At 45.7% G+C, this 14,628-nt stretch overlaps 1 protein-coding gene across 4 annotated transcripts in view; it reads right to left on the reverse strand.

Moving 5' to 3' along the window:
• The window catches only part of SFMBT1 (Scm like with four mbt domains 1), a 477,315-nt gene that overhangs the window by 372,795 nt on the left and 89,892 nt on the right, over positions 1-14,628 (reverse strand). Inside the window, exon 2 of one of the 4 annotated variants that reach the window (XM_069206385.1) lies at positions 6,925-7,183. The exons of 1 other annotated variant lie outside the window; for it this stretch is intronic. The gene's annotated coding sequence lies outside the window, so the exon portion shown is untranslated. Of the gene's footprint in view, positions 1-6,924; positions 7,184-14,628 lie in introns of those variants that run through there. 2 more of the 4 variants (XM_069206384.1, XM_069206383.1) reach the window with 2 other exon arrangements.

The raw sequence follows: 14,628 nt of genomic DNA on the forward strand, positions 1-14,628 counted from the left end.
GGAAAGAAGTGTGATAGGTTGATGATCAGTAAACCAGACTGGAGCAAGGGGCGTATTCTTTTAAAATTGGTGTGCCAAATCACAAGTTCCAGTACTCTGGGACGGAAACAGATAGGAAAAGGAAGGAGTCATCTGCTAGTGGAGTTCCAGGTCATACTTAAAATTGCATCTTCTGAATTACATAGTGCAGTCGGGTGAGCTGCCTCTGCACTGACACATCTCTCAACACCTGCGCACACTACATTGGCTTCCCATAGAGAAAAGAATCACCTTCAAGATCCTCCCCCACGCACACAAAGCTCTCCATGACACAGGGCCAGCCTACCTGAACAGGCGACTCAGCTTCCTAAACCCCACAGTACCCTACGCTCAGCCCAGCTCTCTCTCACAGAAGTACCCTGCATCATGAAAACAAGAACAGGGGGTCGCTTTTTCTCCCACCTCGCAGACACAGCTTGGAAAGCCCTTCTGCTCCACCTCAGACGAAATACTCCCCTCCTGAACTTCACAAAGGAGCTGAAGAGATGGCTTTTTGAAGAACCACCTCACTGATGGACGATACATGCCCCCCTTCAGCGCGTTGAGACCCTTGCGGATGAGTAGTTGCGCTTAACAAACACCTGATTGATTGATTGCTTGAGCAATCTAGTATGTATCACTAACAAGACCAAATACCTGATCACAATTTCAAGGAAATTCAATGAAGTGGACTTTAACATATAATAAAAATAAAAAAAATTCAACTGCTGCTGCTTAATCTCCACGCAAGAAGGTGGAGACTGGACGGGTTCAGGTGGAGAACCCTCCCCCGCCACTGCGACAGAAAATCCTCCTGAAGGGGCTGTCTGATTGGAGGATCAATGGCAATGCTCACTAGCTCGAGGTACCAAACTCTTTGTGCCTAGTCCGGAGCCACAAGGATTACTTCAGGTCGACTCGAGACACAAAGCGTCCCCGAGCAAGTGCCGCCTTAGAGACTCAAACTACCAAAACTGCTGACATTGTGCGTTCTGTACAGAGGTGAACAGATCTACCCAAGGCTCTCCCCACTGCTGAAAGAGACCTGGTGCCACCTCTGGATTGAAATGCTGTTCGTCATCGACCAGGCATTGTTGGCCTAGTTTGTCCGCTCTGCTGTTCAGAGGTTCAGAGAGCCAGCCAAGTGTTGAACCACCAGTGAAATGCCCCGATGTTCTAGCCATGTCCAGAGGTGCGGATCCTCCTACAAAGGGTCCATGACCCAACCTGGCCCTGCTTTTTGCAGTACCACATGGCCATGGTGTTGTCTGTGAACATCTGCACTACTTTCTCTTTGAGAGAGGGAAGGAATGCTTTCAATGCCAGTCTGATCGCCCTGAGCTCCAAAAGACTGATGTGGAGCCCAGACTCTGCCGGAGTCCAGACGCCTTTGATCTCCATCTCCGCCCCATCCCAGGAGTGATGCATCTGCGACTACTGTAAGATCGGGTTGGGAAAGGGAGAGGGATCTGCCTCCGACCCAACTGCAGTTCAAGAGGCACCACTGCAGATCGTGCGGAGTTTCCTCCGAGAACTGGACCATATCGGAGAGATTCCCTAGATGCTGTGCCCACTGATACTTCAGCTTCCATTGCAGAGCCTGCATATGCCATCTGGCATGTGTCACCAGCAAGATGCAGGAGGCCATGAGGCCTAGCAGCCTCAGAGTCATTCTCACCAAAATACAGGATAGAGGCTGAAACATCAAAATATCCTGGACTCGCTGCTTGGGTGGATAAACCCCAAAATGCAACTTGTCCAGAAACCGCTGATGAAAGGGAGCATCTGAGAGGGAGTCAGATGTGACTTTGGCACGTTAATAGTGAACCCTAGCGAATGCAGGAGGTCCACCATAGTCTGTAAGTGAGGGACAATAGCCTGGGGTGAGCCTGACTTCAAAAGCCAGTCATCAAGTTAAAGGAAGAGTGAAATCCCTGACCCACGCAGATGAGTTTCGACCACTGCCATCGCCTTGGTGAACATCCAGAGGCACTAGTAAGGCCAAATGGGAGTACAGCGAATAGAAAATGCTTGTGGCCTACCGTGAACCGCAAGTAATGTCTGTGGGCAAGAAGGAGGGGAATATAGAAACAGGTGTCCTGCAAGTCCAATGCTACCTTCCAGTCACCTGTGTCCTGGGCAGACAGAACCTGAGCCACAGTTAGCGTTTTGAACTTCTCTTGCCTGAGGAAGAGATTGAGGGACCAAAGTTCTAGGATAAGGCTGAGGCCTTTGTCCTTTTTGGGCACCAGAAGGTAGGGGGAGTAACAACTATGACCTACTTCTGGCACAGGAACTCTCTTCTATGGCTCCCTTGGCCAAGAGGGACATAACTTCCTCACAAAGAAGTGCCAGGTCTGTCATTTGATTGTAGGATGGTGGCATGGATCGAAGGGTAGTCTCAAAGGGGAGGAAGTAGTCTCTCTGGACTATTTGCAAAACCCACCTGTCTGACATGATGGATTGCCAGTGGGACACATGATGGTGAATCATGCCTCTGCCTGGTCCTTGGTGGGGAAGCGTCAGACCAGCAAGGTTTGGAGGTTAGTGGGGTGAGGGAGGGGCATGGGGTAGTGGAGTGGCTAGACAGCTGGCTCCCTGATCCACAAGGACTTTGGAACCTATGTCCACGGCCACGCGGAGGTTGGGCAGCATGTGGGGCACGTGGCTGGAGGGGAATGGACGTGACCGTGAGAGGGGCAAAAAGCAGACTGAGGGGGATGAGGGCCAGCTGTGAGGCCTAAGGACCTTGCCGTAGCCCGGGACTCCTTAAAGTGCCCAAAAGCCAAGTCTGCTTTGTCTCCCGAGAGACAGGTGACATCAAAGGGCATGTCTATAAGGGTGGATTGGACATCCCCCAAAAAGAGAGAAGTTCTCAACCAAGCATGGCGCCTTAAAGCTACCGCTGATGCAACTGATCTGCTCAGTGTGTCTGTCGTATTCAGCCCACATCGTATTGTGAACTTCGCTGTGTCTCTCCCGTCACCAGCAGCTTGGGAGAGAATGGCCCGGCCTCCTTCGGGACCTGTGGCAGCACCTGCGCAACCGTGTCCCATTAAGTATGGGTGTAATGACCCAAAAGGCATGCAGTGTTCACAGACCACAATGCCAGGCTGGAGAAAGAAAACATCTTCTTCCCAAGCTCATCCCAGCCTCTTCGATTCCCTATCACGGGGTGTGGAAGATAATGCACCCAGGGACGTGGAGGCTTGGATAATCAAGATTTGAGGGGTTGGATGTTGCATTGGGAATATCTGGTCATTTGGGGTGGGTCTATGGCAGCAGGCGATAGTCCTGTTCACAAGGGTCCCTCTGCTGGGCTTGGACCAAGTCACCAGCAGGACTTCAGTGAGGGCTTCATTAAAGGGCAAAAGCGGTTCAGAAGTGGGGGCCCCATGATGAAGCACCTCTGTCAGGAGGTTACTCCTGACTGTCACAGAAGGCAGGTCGAGTCCCAGGAGCACAGCTGCTCTTCTCACCACCACTGAGTAGCACACTCCCTCCTCCGTAGCCACAGTAGAGGGAGAAAGCATGCCAGTGTCAGGAGAAGTGTCCAGACCACTTGGTTCACCCAGTTCCAACCGTATGGGATCTTCCAGCGTCCCCTCCCTATCCACACCGTACCCCAACCAAAGAGAATGATGGTCAGGATCTGACCTAATGAACAAGATTCCTATTGAAGGTGGAACCTACGTCGGTCTGGCTCTGTGTCTGAGTCACAATGAGGATGGGGTTGATGCCGACCGGGGGCATAAGGAGTATCAACATCGGAACAGTCGTCTGGGAAGGTCGAGGTGGTACGATCGACACCGATTCAGATCCAGGAACAGATTAACTGATGCACCCTCCACCAGAGCAGAGGCCAAAAGTGAAGCGTGGGATCGAGATACATGCTCCGAGGACGGAGGCCAGGAACGACAACGCTCTTTTTCCCCTCGTCGTGTCAGTCGTTGGACGGGGTAAAGTCAAAGAACGTTTGTTCTTCTTCAACTTCTTTTTGTGCCTCTACTTGCCCAACCATCCGGAGAGCTTGGAGTGGGATGAAAAAGAATGGGAACACTGCAACCGTTCTCGGGACCTTCCTCTCAAGCGAGATCAGGAGCAACACAGAGTCGAACGCTGGGCCGTAATGAGCTTTAGGGACCGCTCCCTCAAAGCCTTCAGATTCATAGCCTGGCACTTGGAGCACGACTTCAGGTCATGGTCGCGTTCCAGACACCACAAACACATGAGGTGCAGATCTGTCATGGACATCGCCCGATGGCAGGATCCACCAGGCTTGAACCCGGTCTTACGTGATGACATCCTTAACGCACTAAGAGTGTCAACAGTCAAAACATCCTCAACAAAACGTCAAAAAAGACTAGTCAAAAAGTGACTGAAGGGTAACTCTTCTTTTAATCTGCACTGGCTCAGGGAAATACTTTTTATAACAGCACAAAAGATAAGCAAAACATTTCATCAAAGTTGAATTGTTTTTAATTCTGAAAGCAAACATTCACAATCTTGTGCTTCTGTGTATATTTTTGCATATCACCATGGAGCATTCTATAAATAGCACAAATTGTTAACATTTCCAAACAAGTGCAGGTTTTTATATTGGAACCACGGATATTAATGCAAGCTAAGCTTACAGGTCACTGCATTTCCTGAGTGCTCATCCCAATAATAATTTACTTTAAAGACTCGTATATAAAATTTTGAACACTTTAAAACAAGAATACTATCTTGCCTTAGTGGCAGACAATCATCATTCCTACAACCACACAGCAATAGTGTAATCTGGCAGCCATATGGTTTGTGCCGGATGAGGGTGGGCCTGGCCTACTTGTGGACAAAAATAAAAATGGAAACTTGTGCTTTTTGACCCCAAAAAATATGTCCTGAGCACTGGGCTATAATTCCACTCCCACGCTCATGGGAATTCAGTAAAGTACTTAACGGAGCTAGGTGCTCACTGTTTAGATCTGTGTGTGATCTGAATTTAGAGAGGGCTGGATCTAGGCAAGGTTGACTCCGCCTTTCATCCTTCCAAGGTTGGTAAATAAGTACCGATTTCGATTAGGAAATCGTAACTGTAAATACACGTGTACTGCATAAATTTAACATATTATTAAGGGGTTTCCATTTCAGCCAATGCTGATAAGGTAAATAAACTTAAAAGAGAACAGCTGAGTTAACAAAACATGGCTCACATGAGCAAACAAATCAGATGCAATGTTTACGGTAATAATGACCTTTCACTGCCCCAGTCCACACAATGCGTACAGTTTTTTTTTTACATATACTTCACTGCACGAACCTGTTCTTAAAATATTTTAAGACATTAAACCATTTCAACTGCCCTAGAATTGACTACGTTTAGCTGCATTGTAGACTGCTGCCCCAAATAAACCGACATGAACAAATGGAACCTACTGGATGTAGCTTATAACTTCACTCCACGCAGACCAGGAGATGGTACTCTCTCACTGGCAAGGTCCATTACAATGCAGATACATTTATGGAATGCATACCAGATGAGGGGCGCGCAGCGCACAGAGGCAGGGCCCAAGTAGTATTCACCAACCTCACAGAAAGAAAGGACTTGAAAGCAGGCAATAGGGGGTAGGCATCAAAAGAGTGAGAATGGAAAAGGGTTTATAAATAAACCACACATAGTAGAGAACAAGGCAAAATGGGCCATACAGAGGGTGGGCATTAAGACGCGCTATCAAACAATCAGCTACCAAAGTGAAGTCCGCACATATAAGCAAGAGCGTGGATTTCCTAGGAACCTCCTCCTGAAGATAAAGGTGTCAGAATGACGCCACTGTGAGACACAGGAAAACAGATGTACCTAAATGGGTTAAATACCCCATTTAAGGAAATTATTTTGCTTCCTTGCTCCAATGGGGCATGAACAGCACAACATAACAGGGCATGCAGTTTATGGGCAAGCTGGCTCATCTTTTGAGTGTTTCCTATGTTTGGGTTCCTGGGTGTCTTTAAAAAGACCACAGTTCTAAACCCATCACTAGACCATCCCATTCACAAAACAGCTTTTGAATTACCTAGCCAATGCAAGGGTCACATGGCTCAATACAAAAGAGGTCCCGATCACCATGTGAAGTGTCTCTTCCTGTCCGCTTAAAGAAACCTATGCTAGTTGGACCATTAAATGTGGCACAGACCCAAAGTGCTTTTTCGGTCCTTTATGAATTGTTCTACCCAATCTCTCTCAGGTGACGGTGGAGTAAGCAGGCAATCACACAACTTACTACGACCAGTAAGCAGCTGACACTAAGCTATTTCTCAAGTTTACACAGCTCAGCTGCTTGCACTAATTTGTACATTTCTCAAGACAGTGATAATTGGTAACAGACAACGGCCCCATTGCCAAAAAAAGTGAACCAGCGAATAACAGCTTATGAAAAAATGCTACCACAACAGGAAAAACCTACACTATTCAGAACATTTCACACAAAACCACCTTCACAAAAATCCTGCATACTTGCATTGTACAAAAAATTGCAAGTGACCAACTATTAATTCTCCCTTGGAATTGTGCATTGGACACCTTTTTCTAGGATAGATCACTGACATTTAATCTCAGTCTCTATAAATCAACGAGCTTTGCAGAACGGAGTATACAATGGTGCAACAATGCTAGTGCAGCAACAATGAACACTCAAATTACCTCTGTGCAAGAAGTACAACTCTACCTTGGATTTGAGATCAGATGCTTTTGCAACTTTTTAAGCATCATGCACACACCGAATACCTGTAGAAGACAATTCAATGTTGAAGAATCTAACATACCACATACAGTTCCTACTAGCTGACATCGTCCTTATCACGAAAGGGAAAACCAGACAATAATATTTACAATTAGTCACTTTCAGACCTTGTCCGCCCCTCACTCACTTTAACTGTTTCAGAATGAAGTAGACATCGTCTAGGTTTCCGAAAAGATGGTCCCCACCTAGTAAACTGACAGATTCACACATATGTCACTCAGGCTTCTACTCGCCAAGCACCGGGTCTGGTGCAATGTCACTCCAGTCACTGGTTTGCTGTATTCTTCTTGTGCTGCATCTCACTTTACAATTATCCTTTGTATTCTTGTTTCTCCCAATATGACTTGAACAGAGCTGCGGTACCCGGCCTGAGATAGTCTGTGCTCCTACAATAAATACATAAATAAAACGTAAGACAATAAACAAACACAGAAACACGGTAAAATAAAGATTGTTGTATCACAGAAAGCAGGACAATGTGTCCCAAAATTAAGGGGTGCTCATATGTAACTAAGTGGCTCGGAGACAAGTCTAATGTGCATTTACATAGAAGTGATGAATAACCGAGGGGAAAGTTTGAGTGTAAGAAAGGAAAGGAAGCAAAACAAATAAATAGAAACTAAGGAGAGGAAGTTTATTTTCTCAGGTTAGGGTCTAAGAACTCAAAGGTTCTTTGGGGGGGAGGGGCTGAACATTTTGAAAAGGACCATAACCATTCCTTTATAAGTCAATATGAAATCCGGTAGGGAAGTGTCTCCTTACAGGACATCATTGTGTGAGTTTTGATGTTGTGCCAGGGTGCAAATGTTTTTTTTTTGTGGGCTTTTGATTGAGACGTTAGATAAGCGGAAAATCCCTGGTGTTCAAGATGTTTAGCATACGACTGGCCTTACTGAATAGCAGGATGCTTGGAAAAGAACGTTTTGGAGAGGAAAATGGAAATGACAGCAGTTATTGAACAAAATGTTTATATTGTTCAGCAATTATTATTACTACTACTACAGCTATCAATAGAGCTTTGGAAAGTGCTGACAAGCTGCCTTCTGGACACATCGGAGCACTTTGTTACATATTATATCACCTCAAATAATAAAGATTGTTTGTACCTTTGCATCAAAGTAAATATGGCTAGAGTCCTAAGGCCAGTCAGGGCCACAGTAATTCCGCTAGGGAGTAAGAAAGCAGTGGTCACATGTCAGCTGTGGGCAAGGGTCTGGCATTGGATACCGTGAACAAAGAAGGTTGGGCGTACTGTAAACCTGGACTGGAATGTTTTCCTGTTCACAGTCATTTTATTGTGACTCATAGCAAATGCCAACCAGATACAAATACAGGGCAGAACGTATTTCTTTAAGTAGTAATACAGTTTCGTTGAGGCATTTATCCTGAACCAGGTTACACCTAATGTCTTTCCATATTCGAAATCTTAGTGACGTTGTCATAATTAGAAGAAAAACAAATTAGCGGTTGGACACAGATTAGCCTCAGTTTTGTTAAATTGTTGTACATCCCGGAAACAAGTCATGAGATGGGTGTTACTGTCCCGCACGGCTTTTCTTGATGACTAATGGTGCCGGTTTCAGGCCCTCAATAACTGAGATGAATAACTCCCTTGGAGAAACTTGGGTTTCATGTTGTAAAGCAATCTTCGGGTTTGATTCTATTTGCTGTTATTTTGATATCTTAATCCCAAAAATAAGGTTGGTGTTTGAATGTGAAAGAAACGAGCACTTTACAAGTCAGTGATGGGGATAGGGCCAAGGGTCTAGGTGCAGTTAACCTTTTATCCAATTGAAGAATTTTACCTTCAAATGCCTTTGCGTCTGCCTTGTGTTTTTGTTGTTGCCTGTTTAAATGTGCCATGGCATAGTTTTTGCAAAATGCAATGTTCGCCGATTTTTGGGGGTATTTTATTGTCTTTTAGTGCCAGATAAAAATTAAGTGCAGAAAAAGTATGTGGTGGAAATCGGTTACTTTTGTCCATCGGTAATTGGGATTAACACGCAACCAGGTTTACCGCATGGTATTCTGCACGCCACATTGTTTTGACCACACAAATTACCATTTCCACCTGATTCTAAATTTCCACCTGATTCTAAACTTAAAACGATGCTCAGAATGAGGCAGGTAGTGCTTAGCTTTTCAGAAAGACCACTTAATAAATTCGTGGCTTTACCTGATGAAGGGTCTGGATTGGGGGTTGGGGAGGACAGGGTGGTTACACAAATGAGGTGTGTATTGTTGCATAGCACATTCTAGGTTTTTGCCAATACCTTCAATATTGACTAATCACTATGAACACCCCACATGTTGTTAAGGTTCTCTTGCCATTTCTTTCTGCACTCTGTAGACCCCGATACATTTAATTGGAAAAAATAACAAAGATGAAATTAAATATTTCCTCCCTGCTTGTCACCGTGCCATGTACATTGTAGGCTGTAACTCGACCGGTAACAACTACAGAACAAGCATTTGCAATGCAACGGGTCTCGAGTTTGCTCGTGTTAGAGGTGATAGCGTTGTAAACTCCTAACCCGACTTTTCACCTATAGGCAAAACTGCATTTATGTATGTAACCCGAAAAAGTGCAATTAACTGTGTAAAGCGCTCGACTTGTGCCAAGCGAGATCGTGCTGGGAAAATAGAGAGAAAGTAGTCCACGAGCCGGACAGAAAACAGCGAGCTTTGCATTTTTTCTGTACTTGGTCGATGCGCTCGAGGAGGGCTATACACCGGAAAAGGCATGACATGTGCATGCCTTCCACTAATGAAATCAAGCAGATTCTAACAGGCAAGCCCACAAGCCAATGACAAACACTGACGTGACGTGGACAGGGCTCCGAGCCCTTTTTAATTACTAAAGCGTCTCGCTTAGCGAAATGCATGCGACGCAGGCTCGACCCTAAAAAGGAACTAAAATGAGTCAGAATACTGTTTTACTGTCAGATTGTTTGTGGGTCAGATAGAGGATATTGCTGTCCACATCTTAGGCGTTTTTTTTTTAAAACTGAAAAGTCTCTGACATAGGAGCTTCACTCAGCTCTGTTGTCTAATCATTCTCCATGCTTTAAACCATGTGACTCACAGTGCATCTCAATTGGAACACTACTCTGGCGCCCATGCACTTCTCCCAAATCTGCACATAGGGGTCACAGTAACCAACATGCTTCTCCTCCATACAAAGACGCATAACAATGGTTTCTCAATGGAAAGTAACTGCACTACCTGAGCCAAACTAGTGGGAATGGCGCTTTAGCACTGATAAAGATCTCCAGCAGCACAAGCCAAACAACATTAACTTGTACAATGAACATATGCACAGAAGCACCAAACTACTGGTGATCCAACTCAAACAACCTGAAAAAGACTTTAGTCTATGACCAAACTCTTGAGACAAGAACATCCTTTGTACAGATATCCTACAGCACCTAGAGCACACACTGCGTGACTTCACATATTACATCACTCATGATATGTTAAATTATATCACCCATTATGTTTAAAGTGCAATATTCCTCAAATTACTGAGTACCACTGTCCCCAAGGTTTTATGAGAGATCATAAGCATTGCATTATGGTGTTGCTATGAATAGTGAATTAACCAACTGACAAATCTGAGTGGTTTCTGGGGCATTAACTTTAGTTCTGGTCTCATTCCAACGTAGGTATAACATTACTTTAACCTTTGAATTTTTTGTGAAAAAAATAAAGTGTTTGTGTGTGTATATATTGCCTACTGGCTTTATAGTTAGGACCTCGTTTCCATAGAAAAAGGCTGTTTCAACAGTCACATGAGCTGCTGTCTCGAAAGTTTAAGGGTGATCCGTCAAGCTGGGCTGAGATTAAGGAAGGGTTGAAATTTAGAGCGTTTTCATTGCTAATTCCCATAGGAAACATTGAACAGCAATAGTGCAAAAGCCACTGGACAGAATTACACCAAATTTGGCAGAAAGGCAGCTCTTGGTCGAGAAAGGGACTTTTTTGTTAGTTGGTGTAGATTTGAAGGATTAGCGACACTCCAGATCTCGTGCAGAGATCTGATTGGCTGATAACACTGCAAAAAGGAAGTGTTGGCAGCTATTTTAGGACACTGCGTCAGCTGAGTCCCAGAATAAAATGTGAAAAAAATGGAAAGGGGACAGGGTGTGAACACCCAGACCCCCTAGCTCTGGTGCCGGGGTCCCAAAGGGACCCTCCCATGTTAAAAAAACCTTTTTTGTTAATTATTACTGCAAATTTGCGATGAAGTGTCAAATCTGCCGTAAAAAAAATAAATGAATAAAATAAATAAATAAATATTTAAAAAAGCGAGCACAGGCTCCCGTGCTCATTTTTTTTTTTTTTTAGTAACTTTGTTTTAGTAACCCCCTCGGTTGGGTCCGATCCTGGGTGCACTCTTTTTCTAATAGAGGGGGCCTCCTGTCCTCTTCCAACACCACCCCCCACGACCACCACCTGACCAGGGCGAATAAGGAAATATGAGCAGGGGCCACGCGCCCCCTCACGCTCCATGGACCATCATTCCTGGGGCAAAAATGCTTTCATAATATGGGGAGGCTTGAAGGTCTCTCCCACTGCCGCGGGACCACCACCACCTTCCTGGGCTTTTAACAAAATAGGTGCAGAGGTGCCACCTCGGGCCCACCCTTCTGCAGCCCCGGGGACCACCACACACTGGGGCATTTGACATTTTTTGGTGTGGACGCACTTGGGCTGCCCCGCAGCCCCGGGGATCACCACCTCTCAGGGGCTATAATAAAAATGTAACAGGGGACCAATTCGGACCCCCTTTAGTCCTGGGGATTACCACATCTCCAGGGCTATGCCAACATTGGAGGAGGGCCGCACGGCCGCCTCGAGGAGCCACTGATGGCCCTGGGGACCGCCACCCCCCAGGGCTGGCTTCTGCTATATCCCAGGTTGCCCTCCCCCGAGATATAGCTGCTGCAGCTTTAGCCAAAGTCACAGCAAACACTCCGCTATGTGACAGCGGGAACCGGCAAAGCAGGTCCCACTGTGAAACAGTGAGACTTTCATCTCTGTCCTGTGCACGCGTACAGGGAACAGAGATTAAATGCTTCAGCAAGCAGGGAGCTGTTCTTAAAACAGCTCCTTGGTTGCTGAAGCAACGGCACTGCGAGGGAAGCCTTAAGACTTTCGTCAAGGTGCCATGTAGCCTTTAAAGGGCATTTTCATAAATAATTTGAAATAAATCAATGTGTACGGACCGCAGGGGAACCCCCTACGGCTTCATTGTGTTCCCAGATAGCCCATAAAGGGCTAGAAAAAAAAAGTAAGCAATAGCTCAGTGTGAAGGTTACAGACCTTCACACTGAGCAGTCAGGGTTTGAGTCCAGCAAGACTCGCTTCCCTCTTTATTTCTATTTTTTTTAAAGTACAAATTATTTAAAAATTTTAAAAAATGACAGGCATATTTTTTATTTTAATTTGTTAGAAATATCTCATTCTAAGTACATCATAGCCTAGAAACCTTGCTTTCTCCCTCTCACTTTCTCTCTCCCGGTCTCTCTTTCAATCAATTTCTCCCACTCACACACCCACTCAGACACTTACCACCCACTCACGGACCCACTCAGACACTCATCCACCAAGTCATAGATCCACTCAGACCCTCATGCACACACTCACAGACCCAGTCAGAGCCTCACGCACCCTCTTACAGACCCACTCAGGTAGTTACGCACCCACTCAGACACAATCAGACTCTCACACACCACTAACAGACCCATTGACAGCCTCATGCTCCCACTCACAAGCCTGTGCACACACTGATGCACCCACTACAACACTGATGTATGCATGCTCACACCCAGACACTCTCACAGCCACTCTCAACCCCAGATAGACCCTCTTGCACCTATTCTCACACCCAGAGAGGCTACAGCCAACTCCCGCCGCGTAAATGGCTGTGCACAGCATGGGGTTGGGTGGTTCAGGGGGGTGGCTGCAAGGTCGGGCTGCAGGCCAGGTCTTGCGGGCAACCTCCGCTGTGCACAGGTGAAGGACGTACACGGTGCAAGGTTGGGCGCTTATAGTGGTTTGGCCTCAGGCCAACTGCCGCTATGCACGGCTGTTAAAAAAACAAACAAAAGAAAGAAACATAGAAATTCAGTGAAAAAAAACAAAGGTTACAGGGACGTTATAGTTAGGAAACAGAATTAAAAAAAAAAAATAGAAATTCACTTATAAACCAATGGTTACAGGGACGTTATAGTTAGGCTCACATTTTAAACGTACAAAACCATACAAATTCACCAGTTATAGTTAGAATTACCTCAAGTAACTAAAACTTTTGCCCTAAGATAACTGTAACTCATGGCCTCAAGCTACATAGTCACCACTGAGTAGATAAAGTCAGGACCATATTTCCATAGCTAAAGCATTTTTTGGTTTTCCAATAACTTCGGCGCATTTTGACCACCATGCCTATTAAACACTATCAGCACAACATTAAAGTCTAGCAAACTGTCACAAAATACTCACAAAGGACCACCTTTCCCTGCCTGCATACACTGATCCACTTTAACCCAGTTTTCCTTTAAGGGTTTTACACTGTGGACCCTTTTGTTAATGGAATCAAAGAGATATCCTAATCATCTGAGACCTCTCCCAAGGCGAAGACGTACTCTTAATTGAAACAACTAAAGAGTATTTCCCTTACACCCAGCGAATGCATCCAGTAAACAGAGAGCTGCAGGGCACTACCCCTCTAGAGCATTGGTTCTTAACCTGTGTTCTGGGGACCACTGGGGTCAGCGAGGCCTCTTCAGGGGGAGTCTGCAACTGTTTTACAAATAATACTTCAATTAATGAAACAAACAAATTAATAAAATATATACAAATAAACCAAAATTTAAAATGTGAAAAATCTTCAAAATGTTATTCAATCAATCACCCATTAGTTATCAAGGCGCTGGTGGTTATGTCCTCAGGTATTAGCTAGGTCTTGAGGTCCTTCCTGAATTAAGGGAGCGATGGCGACTGTCTGAGGTGGAGAGGTAAGGTGTTCCAACCTTTTGCAGCCGCTTAAGTCAGCTATCCTTCATCCAAGCAGCAACTGCTTTTATCCCGTCTTTAAAATTCTTCTTGGCTGTTGAGGAGTTTTTGATCAGGAAGATGATTAGCTGGATGTCATCAATATAGGAGACTACATTCATAGTGTAGCTCCTGACGATTGGAGTGAGCGGGTTCAAGTAGATGTTAAACAGTGTGGGGCTCAACGAGGATCCTTGGGGTACTCCACAGCTGATTTCTGTAGGTTCTGACAGGTGTGGTGGGAGCTTGACTATGTGCTACCTGTCAGGAAGGGGTGTATCAATCGAAGGGACTTGACGCGTATGCCTGCTGTGTGGAATCTGGTGCATAGGGTGCGGTGGGACACTATCGAAGGCGGCTGGAAGATCTAATAGGATGACGGCTGCTGTTTGGCCGCGGTCGAGGAGAGAGCAGATGTCATTTGTGGTGGCAAGCAGGGTGGTCTTGGTGCTGTGGTTAGTTCTGAATCCTGATCGGTAGATGTCCAGGATGTTGTTGTCCTCTATGTGATGGCAGAGCTGATCGTTGATTGCTTTTTTGGTGACCTTAGCTGGGAAGGGCAGCAGCGAGATGGGGCGGTAGTTCTTGAGATCTGGTGGGTCAGCTGTGGATTTCTTTAGTAGTGGGCGGATCTTGGTGTGCTTCCAGTCCTCAGGGAAGAATGCTGACTCAATGGAGCAGTTGATGGGTCTTGCGGAGCTCTGGTGCGATCGAGGCACTGGCCTTGTTGAAGATGTAGAGGTGGTAGGTGTCGGTAGGGGCTCCAGAGTGAATG

The sequence above is a fragment of the Pleurodeles waltl genome, chromosome 9 (assembly GCF_031143425.1).
Source record: "Pleurodeles waltl isolate 20211129_DDA chromosome 9, aPleWal1.hap1.20221129, whole genome shotgun sequence".
Classification (NCBI taxonomy): domain Eukaryota; kingdom Metazoa; phylum Chordata; class Amphibia; order Caudata; family Salamandridae; genus Pleurodeles; species Pleurodeles waltl.